The sequence below is a fragment of the Emydura macquarii genome, unplaced genomic scaffold (genome assembly GCF_026122565.2).
Source record: "Emydura macquarii macquarii isolate MOO-44397 ecotype Brisbane River unplaced genomic scaffold, CSIRO-AGI_Emac_v2 contig_499, whole genome shotgun sequence".
NCBI lineage: Eukaryota > Metazoa > Chordata > Testudines > Chelidae > Emydura > Emydura macquarii.
The window spans coordinates 12,422,170-12,447,236 of NW_027130636.1; the positions used below are offsets into that span (position 1 = coordinate 12,422,170).

At 41.2% G+C, this 25,067-nt stretch overlaps 1 protein-coding gene across 1 annotated transcript in view; it reads right to left on the reverse strand.

Annotated features, from left to right (window-relative positions):
* Positions 1-25,067, reverse strand: part of SPSB4 (splA/ryanodine receptor domain and SOCS box containing 4) — a 276,718-nt gene that overhangs the window by 200,131 nt on the left and 51,520 nt on the right. The window lies entirely within an intron of this gene.

The window sequence follows — 25,067 nt, forward strand, 5'->3', positions numbered from 1 at the left end:
GGGAAAGGGGAAAGAGTGCACCTAGAATTATAAAAAGAGGTTCCACCAGAGATGTAATAGCAGCTGTGGTCTAAGACACAAAAGTAATATCTATTCTGTAGACTCCATTTCCATGCATGTTTCCCATATAAGCAGGCCCAAACCTGCTTAGCTTTGAAAATTATGAATAAGCTTTTCTAGACCAGTAAGACTATCTCCAAACCTCTCCCTTTTCTTCTCTGACAGTCTCTTCACCTCAGATTCACTCCACACCTGCCCTGTCTTGACACACCACTCTTCTCTTTCCATTTATCTGATGTGCTCATAAGTAATACCTCCCCCTCACCTGCAAAAAAAAAAATTTTTTTGGAACTAACATCATGTTTTCTGCCATCACATTGTTCACTCTGCAGGTGTGTTCTACCCCTCCTCTGACCCGGTGTCCGTCTGGTCTATTTAGATCGTAAGCTCTTTGGGATAGGGACCATCTACTACTCTGTGTTTGTACAGCACCTAGCACAATGGGGCCCCTTTTTTGCTTGGCTCTTAGATACTTCTGTAATAAACATGATTATTAATAATAATAGTTTCAAGCCTTCCATTTCAGCCTTGGTGCAACTGTTTCATACATTTAATGCAGTGACAAATCAGCATAAGAAGCACCTTCTGTTGCTCTAGCAACTCTCTCAACACATTCAGCTGATACATTCAGAGTGGTGCTGACTGGTTCCCAAGAGAAATGCATCCATGCCTTTTCCAGGAAAGGTGCTGTGACGTGGGATCTCTGAGTGGTGTTATTGATAAGAGAGGTTTCCAGGGAAACCCTTTATGCAAAAGAAGAAACCACAGGTAAAACCTACACCATTAAGGAAGGCAATACACTGCATATTGAATTTCATTTGTCATTCACTGCCATTAGCACTTACTTGAACCATAAAGAAACTGGAATTTGGTAACAGTGAAGATTTGTAAAGGGGAGAAAAACAATTAGTTAAGCAGTTGTGATAGAAATGTTGCCATTTCAAAGATTAGACAAAGCAAAATATGTTGATTGAACTCCATTCATGGAAATTTCAAGATCAAAATTAGGCAATTTAGCTGTATAATCGTGACAAACCATAATTTCCCAATCACTGTCTCAGGCAAAATGTCAGAGCTGAACCATGAGGACCATGGACTTATTGACTTAGGCCCTGATTTAGTACAGCTATTACAGACATGCTCAACTTTAAGCATGTGCTTAAGTCCCATTGATGCTGCATGCTTAAGTGCTGTGCTGAATAGGGATGAATTTACGCATGTGATGAATGCATGTCTTATGCATGCACCAAAGTGCGAATGTCTTAACGTTGACAGTGGAGTTAGCAGATTACTTTGATAGTTACTCATGGTTCAGCTCCTGGTTAGGATGTTTAACTGGACGTGTTTGTTTATTCTATCTTAAAACCAACAAAATAATATGCCTTTCTGAGGTTTCTGAAGCATTTTTTTATCCAATTATACAAAAATCAAACACAAAACAAAACAACCCTGTTAGGCTATTTTTTACTTAAAATTTCACAATGAAAATGTATTTATAAACTAAAAATACAAATTCAAAATGTTGTAAAAATGTAGTGAGATTTATGAATGGAATTCAAAATATAATTTAAAAAACATATTACACTAATTGCTCTCAGTGTTTGAAAGGATGACATTAGTGGATTAAAGGTTTGAGATTTAACTATGCATTTTGTTTACACAGATCACCTTAAAAACTTGTCAATTTTGTCTTCGATAATAAATAAAGTAAACTTCCATACCTGCAATATTCTCTTGCACATTCCTCTGCACATTATAGTAAGTAATGTTACCTCAGTATTTGAAAAATTTAAGGTATTTAATTTTCTAGGGTCTGATCCAAAGTCTACTGAAATCAATGGGAGTCTTTCCACTGGCTGTAGAAGGATCTGTATCAGGCCCATATTTAAAAGCAACTGGTATTTTCCAAAGATAACCAGCATAGTCAGAAATCAAATGACATTTGAAGAGATGTCTAACATATTATTATCAATATTGCATTATCTATTAAGAAATCGATTCTTCTGCAGTTTTCACTTTGAAGAAACTTTGTAACACTTACTTACATTCAGACCATATTCTGATAGTCCTCTAGGGAAATCCACATGTAGCCATTGTAGAAACCTGAAAGTATATTGTTTCCTTTTTCCCTGTTTTTTTTTCTATATGCCACCTACACATTTTACAGTATGCCAAAACCCAATTTACTTTAAATTATCTATGCCACCAAAACCCCTCCCCCAAACCCTAGTTTCTTACAGTTCTGTCTGAACTTTTACTCTAATTGATATGTTATGTCTAAAGTTTGAGTGGCGGTTACACATACAAGGGTTTTCCAAAGCTAAAAGAACACACACTTAGATAAGTCTGGATGATGGTATAAGAGCCAGTTTGCGTCTCTCCTTCTAGTACATTGGGTGTACAATGCATTCTCTTATTCAGCAAGCTGATTAATGCATCTCTGTTGTCCCAAATTGTCTTCTGCAGTTACACAGAAGACAATGCTTTGCACAAATTCCCCACCAATCAATTAATGATTAAAAACTCACAGTAATTTATGTGATCAAGCCAAGAATGGGTTTATTTGTAATATATTGGGAGAAAATGGCTAAAATGGCTACATGACAATATAAAGTTAATTGTAGACAGTACATTTGTATTCCTTAGATTTTTAATAATTTATAGAACTCATCTAGATTGTTTTTTGTCACAGGAAGGGATTGAGAGGGACAATGAAAAGCAAGAATGTCAATATTAAGACAAACCAAACAAAGGCCGACATGTTGAGCTAGATAGTTTTTTCCTGTTCCCCTTATGTTCCAACATGAGCTCTTATAAAAATGTGACCATCTCAAACATTTACATTATGTTTACACGAACATGCACAAGTGCACACAGTGAATTTGAAATACATAAATGAAGAGTTACTTATGAAAAGACATGTAAGGTAATCTTTCCTAAAGCCCCTTAGATTCTTGAAACTCATAGGCCTCCCCTCACAAGCTCTGTAGAATGTTTCATCTTCTATATGACTCCGCCTCAAAAGAATCACCTTCTTCTGAATTAGGTCAGGCCCTTGACAAGGATGTGTTGCCACCCAGAACTCTTCAATGCTGGCACAGACTATATGTTTCACTAGACCCTACGTAAATGCAGTTTAGACACGTCTCAATGATAAGAGCCTCACCAATGTTGATTTTGCCAACGACATAGCACTAGCTGTCAAATCAATGGAGAAGCTAGTTGAGACACTTAAAGCCCTGGAATGCTCAGTGGCAAAAGTTGGCCTGAAAATTAATTAGTGTAAAACCAAAATTCTTCCATTCAGCGATTTTGAACACACTGCAGATCTAGCATCTCAGTGGGTGATCACCCAGTCAAGATATTTCACCTATCTTGGTTGTGTTCTCAGTACCATGTGCAGCATCAAGAAACAACTTGGAGCCGACATGGCAAAAGCATAATCAGTAATGTGGTGTCTCATTAAGAATGTCTTTCATAAACCAAATGCCCTGATAAGTAGAGAGACAAAGCTGAGGATATACAATGCTTCCATGGTCAGTATTTTGACCTATTGGACTGAAACATGGCACCTCACTGTCAAGAATGAAAAGAAGTTGGATACCATCCAGATGAAACTTCTCCAAATGATCAAAAACATCACATAGTACAAATTCAAGTTGAATGAAGAAATATATTTTCTAACTGAAGAGGTTCCATACACTGAAATGGTCGCCCAACAGTCTCTAAAATGGCATGGTCATCTGCTTCAAATGCCTATCAACTTTTCTCAGAGAAAAGGTCAGTAGATACCAGTCCCTCACAAACATTCTACCATGTAACAAACCAGATTTGGCTCAGGACAGAACATCCTGGAGACATTCAGAGGCCTTAACATTTTCCAGCCAACAACATAAGAACTAACCTTTGGCATAGCCACTGGGGATTGTGGGGAGGATCCTCTCTACCAGGATTAGACATTCAGAGGACCTGCTTCACACTGGTCTTCACCACTCCTCCACTGGGTATATGTTTCCATGGTTCCCAGATCCAGATCCCATGGAGCTCTCTTCATTGGCAGAGAAATGCACAGTTGGGAAGGGGGCAGGGAAGGGACTGGAGGAGCACCTGGGGCAGGAACATGAGAATGCAGATTCTCCACCTTATCCCTCACTTTCAAGCCCTACAGAAAAGCTCATTGAGAATTACTACAGCCTGGGACCACATTAACACCTCTCCTGGCCCCTCTGCATGTGAGAAACCTCTTATGTCGGTGGGTCCCAGAGGCAGCTACTGCTAAGGGAAGCCACACCGTAAGGAAGTCAGAAAGGGGTCCAGGAGTTCATGGCACAAGTTGGAAGCAAAGGGTTTCCCCATAGATGGTCCTGGCCTCCTACAAGTTCTACAAAAGCCACAGTTTCTGAATTAGGAACTGTTATTGTCCATTTCACAGGGATGCAGTCATCCATTCGACCATTCCTCCGCACAAAATGATGTAGGGAAAACTCTGTCAGGGGAGTCTAAGAGAGATTTCCTCTTCCATGACTCCTTCCCATGGACATTCTCATGGCAGGGGATAATCTAGTCCCATCTATGCTTCTTGGTCAGAACATGTCAACTTTTTATAATGGAAATTTAAGAAATTGAGCTTCACATTTTATTTGTCTTCCTCACAGAATCATATAAAACTACTGTACTTTGTGGTTTTTAATGTTTGAAAAATGTATCAATTCTATTAAAGACAAATTCCCTTGTAATACTGAAAACACTAAAAACTGATATCCAGTGTCTAATGTCCTAGGCCTTCTTGAAAGGATGAGATTTATTCAGTAAATAAACTTTAAAATTATGTGGATTCTACTTTGGGTTGACATCATTCATTCTGTTACCTCAGTTTAATTATATTTTGCCTTCAGTCCATCACCAGCAGCACTAACATTTCACATTTTATTAGTCTGTTTGTTTAACTCTGCCCCAGAAAGATAAAAATAACAAAAGATCACAATAACACTTCAGAAAATTAACCCTAAAGCTGTGTTTACAACCAGTTCTCATTTGTGTGTGTGGGGAGGAGGGCAGGAGGAGAAGCAGTTAGCAGTCAAGTCAACAACAGCCGCTGCTGTAAGCAATAATAGGGGGGGAAAAAAACCCTAGACACAAACTCTGAAAAAAATAATTTATAAACCGACATCCTAAATTCTGAACTGCCTGATGGGTTCTAGTATTCCTTTGGCAGCAAAATACCATAGTTTAAGGTTGCTTTATTATAACGTCCTGGATTCACATGCTCATAACTTTCTAAAAAATTCTCTTTTACAGCTGACATTTTCCATGACTCATCTCAGCCAAAATGTGATTTTGCTTTAATAATTTGAACAAAATCCATTTACACATTTAGAAAGGGTGAACAACTTATACCTCTTCTACTGTAAATATATTTTAAAGATGTGTTTTCCATTTATATAACTAAAAAATGGATTAATTTGACTAGCTGAAACTTTCGTACTGGTAGTCCTCACTGAGGACTAATCTCATTTCGCGGTGTGGGGATTAAGTTATAAAAGAACAAAAAAACCAGGAATGCACAAGGGAAAATCCTTTATGTTTGGAAATGCATTGGTCTCCCTTGGATTGTGGAATAATAATACATTATGTTTACGTCATTTACATGTGCTTTTCCGCTGCTGTTTCATTATGAAGTTCCATTATTGTAAGAAAGAGATGGACACATAAGCCACAAGAAACAACACAGCTAATTTAACCCTTTAAAATGTGCACAAACTGTCTGTGAACCAAATTAATTTTTTTTTTTTTTTTAAATGTATGATTTATCTAAAATTGTCAATGAAATTTTTGTGCAAACAACATTTCAGCCTCTGGATCAACACAAACACAAAGCTCATTGCCAATACTCCTTTCAATGTTTGATATTCATGATCCAAATTTAAGCTGTGGGACTGTTCGCCTAAGTTTCAAAGACCCCAATTTGTCTAGTTGCGTCATGCCGGTGAGCACCTGTACTCTCAAAAAGACCTAGTGTCTTCAGTGAATGCTGCATGGCTTACAGCATTTGGGCCACAGCTTGTTTCTGTTCCTTGATTGGATAATCACATCTTGACAGACTATCAAGGTATCACGACAGGGATGTGGGTGGTCTGACCTAGTGATCAAAGCTGGAACTGAGAGTCAGGCTGGATCAGATACCAAGAGGTCAAAGTCCGACACAGGTCAGAGTGCAAACTAAGAATCGAGTGTCAGGAGGCAGACAGGGTCAGGTTACCAGGAAATCAGAAGGAGACAAACTTGAGAGCAGAAAAACAGATCGATAACTAGCGTCAGGCCAGGTCGGAGTACCAGGAAGTTAAGCCAAGGGATCTGAACCAAGAAGCACAAGGCACACAGTCCAGCGCAAGGTGGATCCCAGTTGCATTGACAATGTCCTGTTCCTGTGCTCGGTTTAAATAGGGGCTATGGACCAATCAGGGCCCCCAGCGTTCTGCCAGCTAGCGCCCAGGACTGGGGTCTTCTGAGTTCAGCTCCTATTCTGACAACAGTTGGCAGGTTGGAACCTACTAGCTCCAAAGAGACCTGCAGACCCTGACATGAGGGGACAACAAAGGGGAGTCATAAAAAGAGTATAGAAAATTAGGAATAGGACAGAAACGGTAGAGCAGGAGTTTCTATTCTTCCTGTCTCAAAACAGCAGAACCAGGGGACATTCAATGGGATTAAAAGGTGGCAAATCCAAAACTGATAAAAACAAGTATTTCTTCACACAATGTGTCATTAGACTGTGGAATAACCCCAAGAAGTTGTCCAGGTCAAGAATTTAACAAGTTTCACAAAGGAATTAACATTTATATGTATAGTCAGAGTTAATATAATTAACAGTAAGCAAAATTTTGGAAGAGAAATTAAACTGAAGTTCTCTCATTTGGACAAAAATGAATGCTTTAGGGCATAAATCAATCTCTAACTATTAGACATATGCATTAGATTTAATGTGGGGCTGCAGATTATTCCATATCTGTCTGCTGCAGGATTGTTAAACCTCCCACTGAAGCATCCGATCCTGGCCACTGCGCAAGAAGCATACTGAATTAGCTGGACCTTGGGTCTGAGTAAATATGGCAATTCCTATGGACTAGTGCTTTTTCTTGAAACTGATTTTTTTCAATGACAAAATGATTAAAAGAATCTTGTCTATGAGCCCAAATTTCTCTTTCAGAGACCATTATGTAAACATAACTTGGTTTGCATAAATGCTCATGAAAAGAGAGTAAAGGCAGGTGCATACATGGTCAAAGTGAGATTCCATTTAGAAGTCAACAATTCTGAACAATTTTGAAAAATTTGTGAACAATTTTTTTCACTATCTTCCCCACTCTAGTCCTGCACCACTTTTGATTATGCAACTGTGGAAGCACATAACGAAATCAGAAGAGAAATTAACGTTTTAGGGCCAGTTTGGGAACACTCATAATATCAGTCCTCATTTTTCCTGTTATAGTGAAGCAAATTAAATACAAACAATTATGTTAATGTAACATTTTGGTTTATGGTTTTAAGCATAAAATATGAGAAAATACAAAAGTCAAGTGTCTCATAATAACCTTATCTACCCAGTTTTACACATATGGAGAATCCTGCACTCCTGCCCCTGGGGTTGCCCTAACTTACTCCATGGGCCATAATGGGGCTATGAAGGTACTTTGGCCCCTGCCTGGTCTCCAACTTCTGTGCTATGCCTTTTATGATTAGGGTTTGTGACTGACTTTGTAAGAGAATGGTAGATTAACTTGAACATTTTTAAATATAATTCAATATTTATCCTGGAAATTTGGATTCTATGATTTAGAACACATCTATCCATGAGTTGCCCTGAAGTTAGATGACAAATCAGAAAATTGAAACCTGAAGCTTATTGGGCCAAACTAATCACTAACATTAGTTTTTACAGGGAAAAAGTTTCATACTATTTTCCAGGCCATCAATACAAACAAAAGGACTTTACCGTAAATGGTAATGATTCCAGTAATATTAGCATCAGTACAAATTAATATTAGACTGGCAAATACAAAAAAGGGAATCCCACTCCTGGGTACAATTTACAGCTGCTAATACCTTATTATACAATCTATAGTGTTTAGTTAGGGGATACATTTCCCTGTGATTGATTACATCTTTGAAGGCACTTTTGATTTAGTTTTAGCCCAGGGAGATGCAAATAAAATTCACCAAGATTTTCTCAAATGCAAATTCTAATTCATTTTAGAGCACCAACCCAGTGTTTCAAAGGTAGCTAGTAGGAAACAGTCCACTAACAGTTGCTAAGTTTTGGATTTGTGGAAAGTAGAACTTAGTACCCTCTTGAGATCCAACCAGTTAAGTTTTCTCCAACTCTTGCCTTATGCATTGTGTTCTACAGCAGAGTTATGCTCAGCATTTTGCCCTTGGGTGTTAAATGAAGCCCTTGAGGTTCTGCTGGAAGTGAATAAAAGCTTTTTTCCTCAGTTGTCCAATAAAGAGAGAGTCAACAGCACTCCAGGAACACCTATGAAAGCCTAACAGAGTCTAATAAAAACAGTTGCTTAAATATTAAAGCCATTTCATTAGTAGCAGCTGGAACATAAGAAAGCATAATATTTCAACTGGTTCAGGTCTTTATCAATGCTGAAAAAGAAAAATTTGGCCTGTTATTTATAGACACATCTATAACAACTGTGTCCCTGTCAGCCCATTTTATTGTCAGTGTAAGTAACTTCAAAGAAAGTTAATCTTTTAGCCAGTCATTTATAAGCCCTACATTTGAAACTAAGGTCTCAGCCCCTTGCATAATCGGATAATTAAACTAAAGATAACTCAAAATAAACCAGTGTCAATTACATCCAGTAATATCAACAATGGACAGTCTTTAGTTTATGAATTCTCTCATACAGTCTACTAAAAATATCAAAAACTACATTTGTGTTTGAGCAAACCACAAGTCACAATAGATCATAATAAACTTACAGGGTTCAACAGCAACAGAGGGAGCATGGGGAAATTAAGGCAAACTTCATATTAATAAGGGGCTTTAATCTTTCCATTACTGAATCCAAGATAAAAATAAAATTATTCTAAATGAAATTCACCCATATTCTTTAGTTTGACTAAATCTTTAAGATATTTACTTTCTTCTAGGCAGAATTCCATAGAGAGAAAAATGACTATTATCATCTTCACCCTTTCTCCTCCCCACTAGCACCACTTCCTCATCAAAAACAAGCAGCATATGCGCTCAGACTCAGTTCAGTGGTAGTTTAGTTTTTAATGTGTCTGCCTCAGATAAGAATGGAGGAGTTCAGGATGTGGCTGAAGAGGATATGTTAGTAGTTTGGAGATACTTTATATGAAACTCTCAGAACTAACAGCCGCAGATCAGAGTGAAAAAAGAATGCATTAGCTCTGGAATTTGGCAGTCTCCCAGACACAAACCTGGGAAACCTGCCATTTAGAACTTATTTCTGAACTGCTTGTGAGTGTCCTCACGGACTATTCTTCTGCTCTGAAGGATATGTGGACAAACATAGGGGATGCTTTATACAAAGACTTACATTTTCAAAGATATCTTCTTCCCAGTTTAACTATTCAAACTGGTGGTGTGGCTGAAAGCACTAAGGTGAGGGCTCTTACCTTCATCCAAATCTGGAAGATTTTTGTTTGTGTTTTTCTTTTAAGTATTTACAATTCTTTAAACCTGTTGTGTTCATCCAGTTCAGTAAATCATTTAAACACGTGCTCAAGTCCATCCCTGTTCAGCAAAGCATTTAAGGATATACTTAGGTCCATGTACTTTGCTGAATAGGAATGCACTGCTGATTCCGGGCCTTAAATCTCTCCTGAAATTACACTTTTGTAATGCCCCAATAAGGAAATCAGTAATATTCATTGTCCCATCTTTAACTTCTGTATTTTCTTATGTAACTTAACAGATTCAAGATGTGCCCATATCTAAAATATGGTTTTGCTGTAATCCTTGTCCTTCCTCAGCCTAGTCTCTCCTACTGTCACATGACATCATTTTGTCAAATCTAACTCTTAAAATGGAAGCTCTCGGTGGCAGGGTCTGTGCTTTTCTGAGTCTTCTGTGAAGCTTTCATCAAAAAATGGGCTTCTATTCAGTTAGATTATTAATAACAACATTCACTGCAAGCACTGGCTCTGCAGTTAAAGACACAGCTGTAATCAGAGAGACAAATACCAGTTTTAACAGTGTATAGGGACAGTATCTAGCCAACTACACAGCATTTCTCAAAATAAATCCACACAACATACTTCGTTGAGTGGGGTCTGTCTACCCAGCAAAGGAAAACCCAAGGCACAATGAAACAGTCCCGCCGCCCAAACCTGGCAAGCCCAAGTCAACTAGCATGATCCAGCCATGGGTTTTTCTTTGCTGTGTAGACAGACCCCGAGTTAAGAGTGGGGGGAAGTAAGCTGCACAGTTGTTACCATTAAAGTCTTAAGCATTAAAAAGAGCTGCTTTTGGTTTCAGCAACTCTCTCAGCAGCGCCATCAGGAGAAAGCAGAAGGAACTGATGTCACCCTAACCAGAGGAAGCAGTGGGAATCTTCTCCCATGGTCATTACACACAGACAAAGGGTGTTCTCTCTTCTTCCTTTTTAAAAAGTCCAAATCAAAATAAAATGTTTTTTGATCAATCTGAAACACAATGTTTTGGATTTGTCTTTCATGGAAATTCAGAAATCTGGGGCCTCTGAATCAGAATGAAAAACAAAATAGAAATCACAAAATCCTTGGCACAATGGAATTACTGTTCTCCACCCAGCTTTACCACTAAGGTCTGGTCTACACTAGAGAGTTTTGTCAACAAAAGTCAGCTTTTGTCGACAAAACAGTCCTAGTGTACACACTACAATGACCCTTTGGTCAACAAAACTGCCGTTTTGTCGACAAAACAAAACTACCTCAACGAGAGGCGTAGAGCTTTTTTCACTCAACTTCTGTCGCAAAAGCATCAGTGTAGACACTGCTGTATGGTTATGTCACAGTAAACAGCCTCCGGAAAAGTCCCACAATTCCAATCCTTACCTCTGTGGACATCTGTTTGCTCTCTGCTGCTCTGCAGCCACCCGCCCCTCCCCCCTATAAAGTCGTAGGAAGTTTTCAATTGTTATTCCACTTCCAGCTTGGTCAGCGTGGAAAGCTTGCATCTCATCTTCCCAGCTGACCATGACAGCTCCACGCAGCAAACACTCTCCCACTTCGAGCACACCGGAGCCACTGGACCTGATCAGCAACCTCCGCTCTTGCCGAAGGAACTTTGATACCTATGGCCAGATTTCTTGTGCCATGGCGGAGAAGGGCTATGAGTGGGACATGCTGCAGTGCTGAGCTAAAATCAAGAAGCTGCAGCAGAGCTACCACAAGGCCAGGGAGGCAAACCATAGCTCTGGTGCGAAGCCAATGAGCTGCCACTTCTACAAAGAGCTGGAATCCATCCTCAGCAGTGACCCCATATCCACCCCTAAAATGCCTGTAGACACCTCTGCGGCCTCAGGGCCACCAGACACAAGACTCAACCCTGACGAAGAGGTCATTGACGAGGAAGTGGAGCTGGAGGATGTCCTGGATCTGGGGATCAGTTTGGTTGCTGCGATTGGGAGTCAGGAGCTGTTCTCAACCCCAGAAGGCTACCGCTATCCCCAGCCCTTGAGCTCAGGCGTCCTGGTGCAGTAGAGGGGAGTTCTGGTAAGTGTTTGGAAACTGCTGCTGCTGTTTGTGTACAGGAGCCATGGGGGCCATTAGCTTGGCTAAAACATACAGGTGCTTGAAAGGATAGATATGAACAGGAGTAGCTGTGTTTGCATGTAGTGTCCCATTCCTTTGCGCACCTAGGCAGTATGGCTGAGAAGACGTTTATGAACGCTGAGATTTCACAGGTATCCTCTAGGATCCTGTGACTTCTAGGAAACTTTCTTGGAGGTACTCCTTGATTCTGTGCCTCAGATTCCTTGGCAGAACAGCTGTGTTTCTTCCTACATTGTAGGACACTTTCCCACACCAATTGGCAATCATTTGAGCGAGGACCAAAGCAGCGCACAATCATGCAGCATAGAGACCCGGTTTGAAGCAACTAGCATGGAGGAGATGTATCCTAGCATCCTTGCTGACTCTAAGGAGCAGGATATCTGCTTCTATGACCCCAGCCTGTGGAGAATGGTGGCAGAATTTGAAATTTGTTTTCCCTATGCACCTGCACTCATGCCCAAAGCGAGCACCCACCTGCCTAGACCCCAGAACCTTGACCTACTTGGATGTTCCACCCCCCCCCCGAAAACTCACCATTCCCAGGCTGATCAAGGAGCTGTACTCTGCACAGGGGAACAGTGAGAATGAGATGTGTTTCATAGCGTTTCATGTATACTGTTAGGGTACTTACAATAATGCTTCTGTTCATTGTTTCTTGTTATTACACAGATGTGACCTTCACAGCCAAGTCCCCTGTGCCAGCCGACTGCCTCCAGCTGATAAGGAAGCAAACCCGGAGAAGCCAGGAGGAGATGTTCCAGGAACTCCTCCTGTCCTCTGAGGCACCCAAAAGAGAGAAAGGGCTTGGAGACAATCAATCAATGTAAGAATCTCAAACGATGGAGAGACAGGAACAGAAGGAGAACCAAGAACGAATTTTAGCTGGGCATGAGCACATGATCAAATCCATGGAGGAGCAGACAAAGCTGATACAGATAATAGTGTCATTGCAGACAGTTAACGCAAGCTCACCCTCCCTTTCCGCTGCAACAGAACTATTTTCACTGCACTCCCCCTGTTCCCCCAATACATTCCTTCTAAACTCACGGAGTGTCTCGCTATCCTCTTCATTCCACACTTTCAGACAGCCATGAGAATGACAGCTGACTTACACACAACTGTCATAGCTTGCACTGCCCCCCGCTACTTTTCCCCCTCCAGGTTTTTTGTGTGTTGTAAACTGTTTTGTGTTTAATAATACAAGTCAGTTCTGAGAACAGTATGCACTCTATTTCTGTGTTGCCCATGACATTTTCACCTACCACTGACACATATCTACAGCTCTATAGCAGTCATACAATGTCACAACGCTGTTTCAAAAAACACCTTAGGAGTTCTCATTGTCAAAATGGGCCCTCAATGCCTCCCTAATCCATATGGCCCCCCATTGCACTTCCCTAATATCCCTGGCATCTGGCTGCTCATGCTCATGCAGATGCAAGGCGATCTGCCTCTGCGGTCCACCCAGGGGCAAATGTTTCGCCCTTAGCTTCACATAAATTATGGAGCACATAGCAGGCGGCTATCACCACAGGAATATTGTCCTCATTTAAGTCCAGCCTGCCAGAAAGGCATCCCCAGTGCACCTTTAACCTGCCAAATGCACATTCAGCAGTCATTTGGCACCTGCTCAGCCTGTTATTGAAGAGCTCATTGCTGCTATTCAGGTTGCCTTTGTAAGGCTTCATGAGCCATGGCATTAGTGGGTAGGCTGGGTCTTCCAGGATCACTATGGGCATCTCAACATCCCTGATTTGAATCTTTTGGTCTGGAAAAAAAGTGCCTGCTTGTAGCTTCTGGTACCGGCCAGTGTTCCTGAAGATACGAGCATCATGCACCTTTCCTGACCAACCCACGTTGATATCAGCAAAAAGCCCACGGTGATCCACAGTCACCTGCGGTACTATAGAGAAGACCACTTTCTATTGATGTACTCCGTCGTGAGATGGTCCGGGGCCAAAATTGGGATATGCATCCCTTCTATTGCTCTGCCACAGTTAGGGAATCCCATTGCTGCGGATCCTTCACTATTTCACACACATTGCCTGGAGTCGAAGTCCTTCGCAACAGAATGTGATTAATGGCCCTGTACACTTATGATAACACAGCTCCAACGGTGGACTTCCCGACTCCAAACTGATTAGCAACTGACCAGTAGCAGTTTGGAGTTGCCAGCTTCCACATGGCGATCGCGACACACTTCTCCACCAAGAAGGCAGCTCTCATTCTGGTGTCCTTGCCCAGCAGGGCAGGAGCCAGCTCCGCACAAAGTTCCATGAAGGTGGCTTTGCACATTCAAAAGTTCTGTAGCCACTGCTTGTCATCCCAGACCTGCATAACGATGTGATCCCACCACTCAGTGCTTGTTTCATGCACCCAGAAGCAGCGGTTCACCGTGTGCAGATGCTCCGTGAATGACAGTAGTAATGCGGTGCTGTTTGGCTTGCATGTTACTCAGCGGGTCAGGCGCCTCGGATTCCTGTTCCGATTTGGAGGTCATGATGTACTGTGTGACCAGCCGTGATGTGTTCAGAACGTTGAAAGCAACAGTGGAAAGTAGTGCGGGATCCATCTTTTTGGGTACAGATGGCGAGTGCACAGGAAACAGCGGGGAATCATTAGAAAAATGGCGTGATTCACTGCCAGCAACGCAATGACTGATGGTATGGAAACACAATGCAGTATGGGGCATTGAGCCAACACCCATTCTGCTCTGTGCTCCTCTCCCCCATCCCACAATTCCTAGTGGCAGAAGGTGCCACGTTGCACAGTGGGATAGCTGCCCATGATGCACTGCTCTCACTGTTGATACTTCAGCAACAAGTGTGGACACATTTTGGTGACAAAATGAGTGTTGTGTGGATGGGTGAGAGCACTGTTATTATAGCGCTTTTTTTTTTAAATCACCAATGTAATCATCATCAACAAAACTTTCTAGTGTAGGCAAGGCCCAATACAATATTTTCTGCCTGTGAGGGAAACTATAGACCACGAACAAATCATTCCTTAACCTCCTCTATTTGCTCTTTTTTTCTTCCTTGGTAATCTGAGACCATTATTTTCACCACTCTGGGAAAGAGAGCTCTGTACCCACTTGAGCACACCAGACAGAAGCAACCATTTAGGAAGTTTAGTCCCAGAAATCAAAATAGACATTAGCTTAACTAGATTAATGTTCTCCTGTTTTTGAGCAGTTAGATTAGTGTATCTAAAGAACAAGTTCCAAAGCCTCTGCTAGGGCCTAGAGAATTTAGCCCCCAAATCCAACATATTAAAACAAACAATCTACTCTTATATGATTTGAGATTAAAATGCATTTCACTGCTTACCCTGCTGGCTCTGTTCTCCTGAGCCAGCAGAGTACTGAAATTGACAAGATGCTTCTCTCTAAGCACTTCAGAAAGATTAACTTGCCTAATTTGATATCCCTCCAGATCACAAGAACTGTGTAGAGAAAGCAGAGGAATGGCATGAGACCAATGTTTTGCAATTTAACTGCAAACATTTTCAGACTGCTTTAGCTCTCATTTTGAAGGGTTGATGGATTTATCTGTTCCCTACTATCAATAAATCATTTTAAAATAAGATGCCATTTGGTAGTGGGATAGAGGTGCATGTATATGTCAAATGTGAAGACTTGAGAATGTCCCTTAAGCCAGTGGTTCTCAACCTGTGGTTTGCAGACCCCTGGGGGGTCCGCAGACTATGTCTAAGGGTTCCACAAAAGGTAGTTGTTACCATAGAACAGTGGTTTTCAACCTGTGGTCCATGGACCGGGCAGTCCGCGCAGACTATATCAAAGATCTCCAAAGGGGTCCGCACCACCATTGAAAATTGTAGGGGTCCGCAAATCAAAAAAAGTTGAGAACCACTGCCTTAAGCAATAGCAAAGACCAATAAATTAGTTTTACAAAGCTATACAACACATCTTAAGAGTCTTAGAGTGTCACTAGATGAAGTAAATGGGTTAACTGTCCTGACATATCCTTGCTTTTACTTATGGTGGTTATAAAAAAAGAAAAAGAAAAAAGAAACAGAGATAAAATTTAAGTTTCATAGATACAAGCAATGCATTAACATAATCTGTTATGCCATTCCTATCACTGATGAAAGAAATTATATATGCGAACAAAATGTTATTTATTAGCATAATCCTAGAGATGGTCCAAAGCAGATAAAAGGTAGATGAATTGCAAGTTACAAAGGAACCATCCCATAGTAAATGAACACATGCTATTTATGGCAACATTTCATTTATGTCCTGAAGAACAATGCAAAGGCTTATAAACCAGTGTGTTAGATTTGCCACAGAAAGAGGACAATCCAAAGCCCAGGGCAAAGTAGTTTTGCATTTTTCATTTCAATCCTCTCCCTATCTGCCACCTGCTGGGATGTTCCTATTGACCAAAGACCAGAGCTCTGGAAAGCAGTTAATTCCCCTAGCTTAGCCTAGGCTTTATATACCTTTCATTAAATTAACCATTACTTTGCCACTTCTTCCCAAATAACCCCAATTTTACCTTTTTTAAAGGCACCCAACAAAATGACTGGGAGTTACAAAGAGCAAGAAAAGCAGAATCAGGGCTTAAGTGTTAGGATCACACCCACACTACAGAATCAAAAGAAAGCAACATTATTGCCATAAGTTAAATTCATGTTAGACCCCATATTTTATACTGAATTCCCTGCAATGGAGAGTTTTGCTTTAAAAAAAAAGTGACAGTATGAAAAAAAAAAGTGATGGTATGATAAGGCACTTTAATGTCAATTTCAACAATAAGATCTTTTTATGATCTAAGGGCCTAATTTTGCCAACACATATGTGAGTAATTCTGCTCACAAGAATAGTTCTATTAACATATATCACTCTAGTTTGAAATACTGGTACAGTTTAATGAACTGCTGTAATTTGACAGGGAAAGACAAAAAGAAAGCTCTTGAATTCATAATATTTATCACAAAGTTACAAAAAGTACATTTTAATCAATTTCTTCATTAATTACTGTTTATATCAAAACAAGAAGTTCACCCAAAGGTCACTTGCCTGAAAACAGCCCAAGATGTAGAGCTGATCAGAAAAACTTTGATTGAGCCATTTTCCAACGGAGAATGCAGTTCTGTCTAAATCAAAATGTTTCACAAAATCATCTTGATTTTCCCAAAATGTTGGGGGCTTTTAAAGAAAAATGAGTGTAAAAAGTTACATAACACACTGTAAATACAAATATCAAGCATGCAACTGCTGTTACCATTTCTTTGTAGAAACTTCCAAATCTTCCAGATCAGCACCATGTACCAAATTATGCAAGATAATAACCCTACCTACCTACCCAAGTGCAGGGTCTTTTGTGCTATTAATTGTGCTTCTGAATTTTAATCCCACCTTGCTACTTTCAACCACTGCCAGATAAATACTCTCTAGGGTTATGCTGATGCTGCACACCACTGGTGGCCATGTATAGTGTACATGTAGTTACATGCTGCAGTGAAAAGCAGTCTGCAACCACACTGTGCAATGTATCTCGACGTGTCAGTGAAAGGTTCTGGCAGAGGGGAGGCAGCAGGGAAAGGCTTCAGCAACTCCCCACTGCCAGAGTTTCATTGCATTGAGCAATGGCTGACAGGGGTGAGACAGTGGAGACAGGTTGAGCCTTTCCCCACTGCCTCCCCCTGCCAGAGCCTCTCCCCTCTGCTGGAGTCTTTCCCTACTGCGGGGAAAGCTCCAGCAACAGGGATTTGCCAGAGCTTTTCCTTGCTGCTTCCACCCCACTAGAGACTTTCCACTGTGCCGGAAAGGCTCTGGCAGGGTGGGAGGCAGCAGGGAAAGGCTCAGCCTTTGCCCATGCCTGCTGCCTCTCCCCTACTATGGCCTTTCCCCATGGAGGGAAAATTCTCCAGCAGTGGGGAGCTGCCAGAGCCTTTCCCCCCTTGCTGTAGCCTTTTCCTATTTCTCCCCTTCTCCTCTCACATTTGTGCCCATCATAGCTCCATTTGCCCACTCCTCTACTCCCCAGAAAGTCCTGCCAAACCCCCAAAGTCCAGCTCACTCTTTCTGCTACCCCTGAACCCTCCCCGTCTTCCCGCATGGTTGCTGGCTGTTGCATCAGGGAGCTGAGAAGGGAACGGCCACATGAAAGGGTAGAGAGGTGAACAGCTTGCTATGAAAAAGTAAGTGAGGATGTGAAGGGGAGGAGCTGAGGGGGGAGACAGAGTGAACATCTCTTCCACAAAGCCATGAGAGGAGTAGAGATTTAGGGAGAGAGCAGTGCCTGTGTGCAGAGGCATTGATGCCTCAAAGGTTACCCACAGCACTGATGCCCTCTGCACCAACAAGAGCAGAACATAGTCACATGGCTTGACATCGCTGCCACAGCATGCCTGTTACAGAAGGGGTTGTCTGCACCACAGGTTATGTTGGTGTAACGTATGTTGCACTGGGGTGTAAATAAGCCACCCCAGAACACGTAAGTTACCCTGACCTAAGTGCCATTGTGAATTGCGCTGTCAGCAGGAGAGCTTCTGCTGCTAACATAGCTACTGCCTCTTGGGGAGCTGGTTTTATTATGCCAATGGGAGAGCTCTCTCCTACTGGCGGAGAAAGTCTTCACCAGACACATTGGTACAGCTGTAGTGCTTCTAGTGTAGACTAGCCCTAGGTCTCCAAATTAGTGAATAAACGTGTGGTGTTTGTGGACACTGTAGAGAACCTGATAACTTCGCAATGGGTAAAACACTGCACAAATAAAAAAAAGACGTGCACACAGCAAGGCTAAGATAGCTGAGTTAGTTGGTTTCCAGAACAGCCACAGATTTCACAGCAGAAGCTTTCACAGTCTATAATGTCTCTGCGGTATTCCTACAGTATCTGGCTGAAGACTCACTGCCAGATGCAAAGCAAAACTCATCGTATATTCAGCAGTTCTGATGCAATCAGGTACTTTTGCAGTCTGAAGACATCTGGTAAACTGGGAAGCTAGATTTCACAGGTGTCCCATCAATTATGAAAGTGAGCAAACTGAAAGGTACCTAGTTCACGTACACATAGTCCTATTTAAAGAGGATTAAGATAATGTGAACAAGGTACCTTTTTGATCACACTTCCAGTACTCACACAGGGGAGTTACAGCACAGCATGCAAGTGAGCGCAGCAGTTGCCACCTCCACAGTCCAAATTGTGTAAACAAGCCCTAAGACTGAAAACAAGGGCCACATTTGTGCCAGGAATAACCTCACCCTAAAGGTTTACTTTCTCCAGAAGACAGAAGGCAATTAAAAAGGCACAGCAGGACCATTGAACACTATGAACTGCAGGATAAAGTTCTCAGCTACAGGATTGAGAAGGGAAAGGGACACGAGAAAAAAATCTCTGTGAGCATTACTAAAATTAGGCTCTGATCTCCTGGTTGGCAAGAAAGAAACAGGGAAACGAACCAGGAGCCATGTCACAGGGTGAGCCCTGCTTTTATATGAAGTAGGAGAGGTCCATAGCAGTAGGCCACACAGAGAGCTCCAAAAAGGTGTAAGAAAACAAAAGCTTCAGATAGGTTTCTCCCTTTAGGAATTCTATGTATTAATTCCTGCCAACCCACAAAAAAATACTATTACTGTAAATCTACTGCCAGTAGCTTGGGCCCAAAACACCAAAGTTTGTAACAGTTATATTGCAGTGTCTGGGGTGATGGCTGTTGAATATTTTAGTATCTCTAAATAAAGGAGTGCCAGAGAGAGATGAGAGGAAAGGAGAGGAGAGGAGAAGAGAGAACAAAACACAGCTCAGCTATACAGACTGTTCCACATACTGAGACAAGAAGTAAACTGGAGAACATGGCTGGTTCTGGTTCCTTTTGCGGGAGACTGTCACAGAGTTTGTTCTCCTATATCCTCTCTGTAATGTGCGAGTAAGAGGATACCATAGACAATAGGAAGGATTCTCCCTCCTGTTACAGCCAAGGACCATAAAACCCCTGGAGCTGGCCAAGGGAAAATTCTCCCGGAGCAGGCATATTGTGCCCTACAAGCCCCCTTCACTCCTGCACTTCCACATAGGAGTCATGCTGGGGGCAGGAGCACACCCACGGTGCTACATGCTACAGAGATTCTGGGCAGTGCTCATACTCAAAATCAGCTGGGAATGGGCTACTGTAGCTTAGGCATCTCTGAGGGCTATCTAAATCACACTGGGGGCACACCTAGAATGTAAAGCTGCCCTCCCTAGGCAGAATCACTGAGAGAGGGAAGGTTGAGCAGTGATTGACCCAGATGAACATCCCCTTTGTAAAATCCCCTCCAAAGCAGCTGTCCCTACATGGAGAATTTTAACTGGGCAATGGATATTTTTTCTTACAAACATTCAAAATATACAACTGAAAGCATCCAGCTAAGGTAATCTTCAGAGGTCAGGATGGTCCAGAGAAATGTCAAAGTACAAATATGAGTACAGTGACAAACGCTGGGCCCTTATGAATAAGAAATGCTAATCCAATATTCAGTGTCTCCTGGAGAAGATGAAAGATTTCTCAAAATTCTGGGTCAGGCCCAGAACAGAACTAGTTCTGAGAAAACCGATAAACTAAACCATATGAGTCCTGGCAGATCAAGGGAGTAAGTTATCTCAGGAAGTATGTCACAGGGAAATGGAGGGAAAGTAAGGCTGAAACAATTAAAATGGAGATTGTGACCATTAGTCAAGAAAAATGGGATGAGCTGGGATGCCTGTCCTCTGCTAGAACAAAATCTACATGGAAGTCCAGAAGAAGCAAGGAATCACCATGCACAGTGGTCTTCTAAGAATAATTGCACTTAGTAGTTTAGGGAGGGGGGGAAAAGAACTATTACCAAAGGATAAACCTTTCTCTTGGGTAAAACCTAAAATGGTACCTTCAGCTATAGGATACACATAATCAGATTCAGAGAACTGATGCCTCTCATTAAGAATGATTGCTTTTAAAAATATCTTCCTTTAAAGAACATTCTACCAGCCAAATGACATCAGGGCAAAATGAAGAATAAAGGAAGGAAGAGAAGGGATTTACCAATAAACGAAAATTAACTGGCACTCCCTGCCGATGAGTCAGAGAGAGTGGTAGCACTGGGATGTAAATGTGTGTCTCTCTTCAAGATTCATTAACCAATGTTTGTACAACCCTATGAACATATAAAGCCCTGCTTAAAGGCTTCATTTAATTATTAATTGGCTTACAACAGTTTGTGTTTAACTATGTTTTCATCTCTACTGTTTACATTACAAAATGTGTAATTAAGCTACTTTGTCACTGGTGTAATTGTTCATGGTTGAGACTAATAAACAGCTGTGACATTCAATCCAGGACATTTACAAGCAACATCCCTTTCTCCAGACTTCACTGAGACAGCATAACCATGACCCTCATGTACTCTAACTTTGTGACCATGGAATTTCTGCAGAATCTGCTCTAAGCTCCAATCCTCCTTTTTCCTTCCACCCTTACAAAATTAAGGCCCTGATCCTGTAATTTACAACATGAAATTTATGACTGCATGCCTGTGCTGAGCCCCACTGACTCCAATGAGTCCTGTGTGGCTGCAGTAAACAAACACTCTGCAGGTTGTAGATTGGAGAATCAAAGCCTAAATTTACAGCCCTTTTGACTGCAAGGAAAACCTTCCAAATTGGAACCAAATGCAAGTCAACTGGGCTGTATGCTTGAGTATGCAAACAGCCTGAAACAGTAGCCACAAAGAAGGCAGTCTTCTCCATTTAATTCAATGGCGTGTTGACAAAAAATTAATGTATTTAACTATCCTGCTGATTAGGTTATTCCACTATCCTACCTACCCTCCCCAAATCTCCCACGTCAAAAGATCCAGCTGTACCCTACCCACCTACCAAAACCTCTCCCCTGACGACTTCTGCAATGCAGTTCCGTTTTCAATATACAATTCTTCAGTACAGTGACAGTGTAAAATTAAAGACAACATCAAACCATTTAATATTAAATTGAATTCAGACACAGAAGTCTGTATGGATTGTATTTTTCATTTTTACATTCAATTCAATTGATTTTTAAAAATGTATCTATAGCTGTTGCTGAATCTCCAGTATGCCACAGTTGAGTATGACAGTATCCAGGCCTCTTGCCTCAGAACTGATATCTAGCTTGCTGCAGAGTATTAGGGCCTTCAGCATAATTATCGCAAAAGTGTAACACTTCTGGGCTAGATTCTCAGCTGGTATGAATGGCATACCACTAAATACTTTTAACAACAGTATTTAAAACACATGCACAGTGACACAATACTGCAGCTTTCTAATTAGATAACACTACCCTAAAAGACACAATCCCCCTTCATTTAAAATAAATAAATAAATAAAGTTTTGACATCTCACTGCATTTAAAAAACAAAACAAAACAAGAATGTGGTGGACTAAACTAAAAATTCTATCCAAAGAATATTTTTTAAATGTACTTTGATTAAAAATTTTAGAACAGGAAAACCTAATTAGTTAAATACAAACAAAAACAAAGAAATGTGGGGGAGGAGAGGGAAAAATACTCATTGTGAGACCCACGGGGAAACCAGACATCACTTGAAGTATTTCTTCATTACAAGTATTATTTTATTTTCAGATGCAAGCCTCTCTCAGGAAATGTGACATATGAACCAAGCTTTAATCCTGTATATAAGCCACTTTCTAGAAATGTACAGGCAGGTTTCTGCTGATACCACAAAATGCACAGAAGCCGGAAGTGGAAGACGGGGATGATCACTCAATGATTGCCTGTTCTATTCGTTTCCTCTGAAGCAACTGGCATTGGCCACTGTTGGAAGACAGGAACCTGGGATAGATGGACCATTAGTCTGACTCAGAATGGCTATATTCTTCTGTTCACAGATGAACAACAGTCCATGCCACTCCCATGGGACCCAGCTTTGCTAAGTGTAAATGGTTATTTTTTCTCTCTCTTTTCTTTTCAAATTTCTGAAATAAGTTTTTGATCTCTTAGGTAAAACATTTTCCTTCACCTTTGTACAGAGTACCTTATTAAGAAACAAATAAAGCCTAAATACTGAATGAATAGAGCCCTTTGCAGATACAAAATTTGTATCCACATCCAATCCATGATCCAGACATGGTCCACATCCAGATATAAAGCGGACATTCGCAGATTTGCAGGCGGGCTCTATGAATGAAGTCTTCACTCAATGCTTAGCATGGCATTATACAAACAACAACTGCTCAGTTACATGTACCTTCCAACCTTCCCCCTTCCCCACCCTTTTTTTTTTTTTTTTGCTACCACATATGATGTGTGCACTCCACCAGCAGCTCTTAGGCATTAATATTAAAATATACAAATTAAGTAAGAGGCACACACACCAAAGAGTTTCATCTTCATTTCCAGAAGCAATAGCCACGCTAGGATATTAGATACAGAAAAACTAGCAGCTTACAGCAGTTTCTGTGGGAATTTGGCTTGTGAGGAGAGTGGTGATTTTGTGTTTTGTTTTGGAGTGATTTTTTTCCAGGTGTGTGGCTCAGTTCAGGACTTGCTGATGTCCCTTAATGAGAAAGAGGGGGGCTCACCTAGCTTAGCTAGGTTTAAAAGCAAGTCATTAGGGAACACTGGAGCATGGAGGAACTAGCAGCTAACAACAATTTCTGTGGGTGTTTGTAAAGTTGGCGCTTGGCACGGGGAGGTTCCCCCCCTTTTCTTTTTTTCTAGGAATAGGGTCTAGGAAGACAAGACAATAATGGCCGCTGAAGCAGCACTAGAAGTAACCTAAGAATGAGAGGAGACAAAGATGATGGTCCGATGCAGAAGCTGCAGTATGTAAATCATCCTTGAGGGGGTATCAGATGGAAGCTACTTATGCATGAAATGTCACCTGACAGAGCCCGTGGCAGAGAAGATTCAAGGATCAGAGATGCAGCTGGAGACAATGATGGCATTCAGATGGGGCATAATGCAAGGGAGGAGAGAGAAGGTGGCCCAGATAGCTCAAGATTTACAGACACTTGCCCACAAAAGGAGCTGGAGGGAGGACCTCTGGTCCCTAAAGGAGGGTGAAGAACTGACAAGATAATGAAGATCAACCGATAGCTAAGCTGACCGTACGTACCGGTTTGGCCAGGACAGTCCTGTTTTTAAGCTCTGTCCCGGATGTCATGACCTTTTTTGGAAAAACTGGGCAAGAGCAAATGGGACAAAAGACCAGTTTTGCCAAAAAAGTTCTGACATCCATGATGTTGGTTCGGGTGAGCAGTGACGTGAGGTGGAGCTTGGGTGAGCCCCGAGTGAGGCTGGCCTGAGCCAGCTGGCATTGTTGCTCACCCAGTGTCCCATTTTCAATTTGGTCACCCTACAAATGGCTCAAGGACTCTTCTCAATTGATGGACTTCTCTTGAGTATCTGGAGTATTAATATTTTAGGATTAAGGCTGGCTTGTCTGATAAAATGGGCTTTAAACTAGGAGATGAGGGGAAAAGATTGGGAGAGACTTGTGAAATATCTACATCAGGCTTCAATACACAGGAGCCAAAAGATTAGCTAAGTGAAGATATAATAAAGGATAATGGAACACCACAAGCTAGAAAACTGAGTGAGGTGCAAGGGAAACAACTGAAATGCTTGTATATAAATGCAAGGAGTCTTGGCAATAAAATGGAGGCACAGGAACTACTGGTGCCAGAGGTCAAAGCAGATATGATAAGGATGACAGAAACATGATGGAATAGCACTCATGACTGGAATACAGGTACTGACGGTTATGTGCTATTTAGGAGAGATAAGAATAAAGGTGAAAGTGGTGGGGTAGTTTGTATGTCTGTGAAACAATATGCTGTAAAGAAATACAAAGTGATAGAATGGACAACACAATCTGTTTGGGTCAAAATCACTTTGAGGAAGGATTGTAAAAGAGGTTCTATTAGAATAGTGTTAAGGGTCTGCTATAGACCACCAGGGTCAGACACAGATACAGATAGTGATCTCTTTAATATTATTAGAGATAGAAATACTTTTGGGAATTGTTTCATAATGGGAGACTTTAATTTCCTAGATATTGATTGGAGAATAAATGCTATTAATAATGGTAGGGCCAAGTTATTCTGGGATGTGATAGATGACAGTTTTCTTCATCAAATTGTCACTGAACCAACAACAGGTAATGCAATTTTAGACTTGGTTTTAGTAAGTAGTAAGAATATCATAGAAGAGCAGGTCTAGGAAATA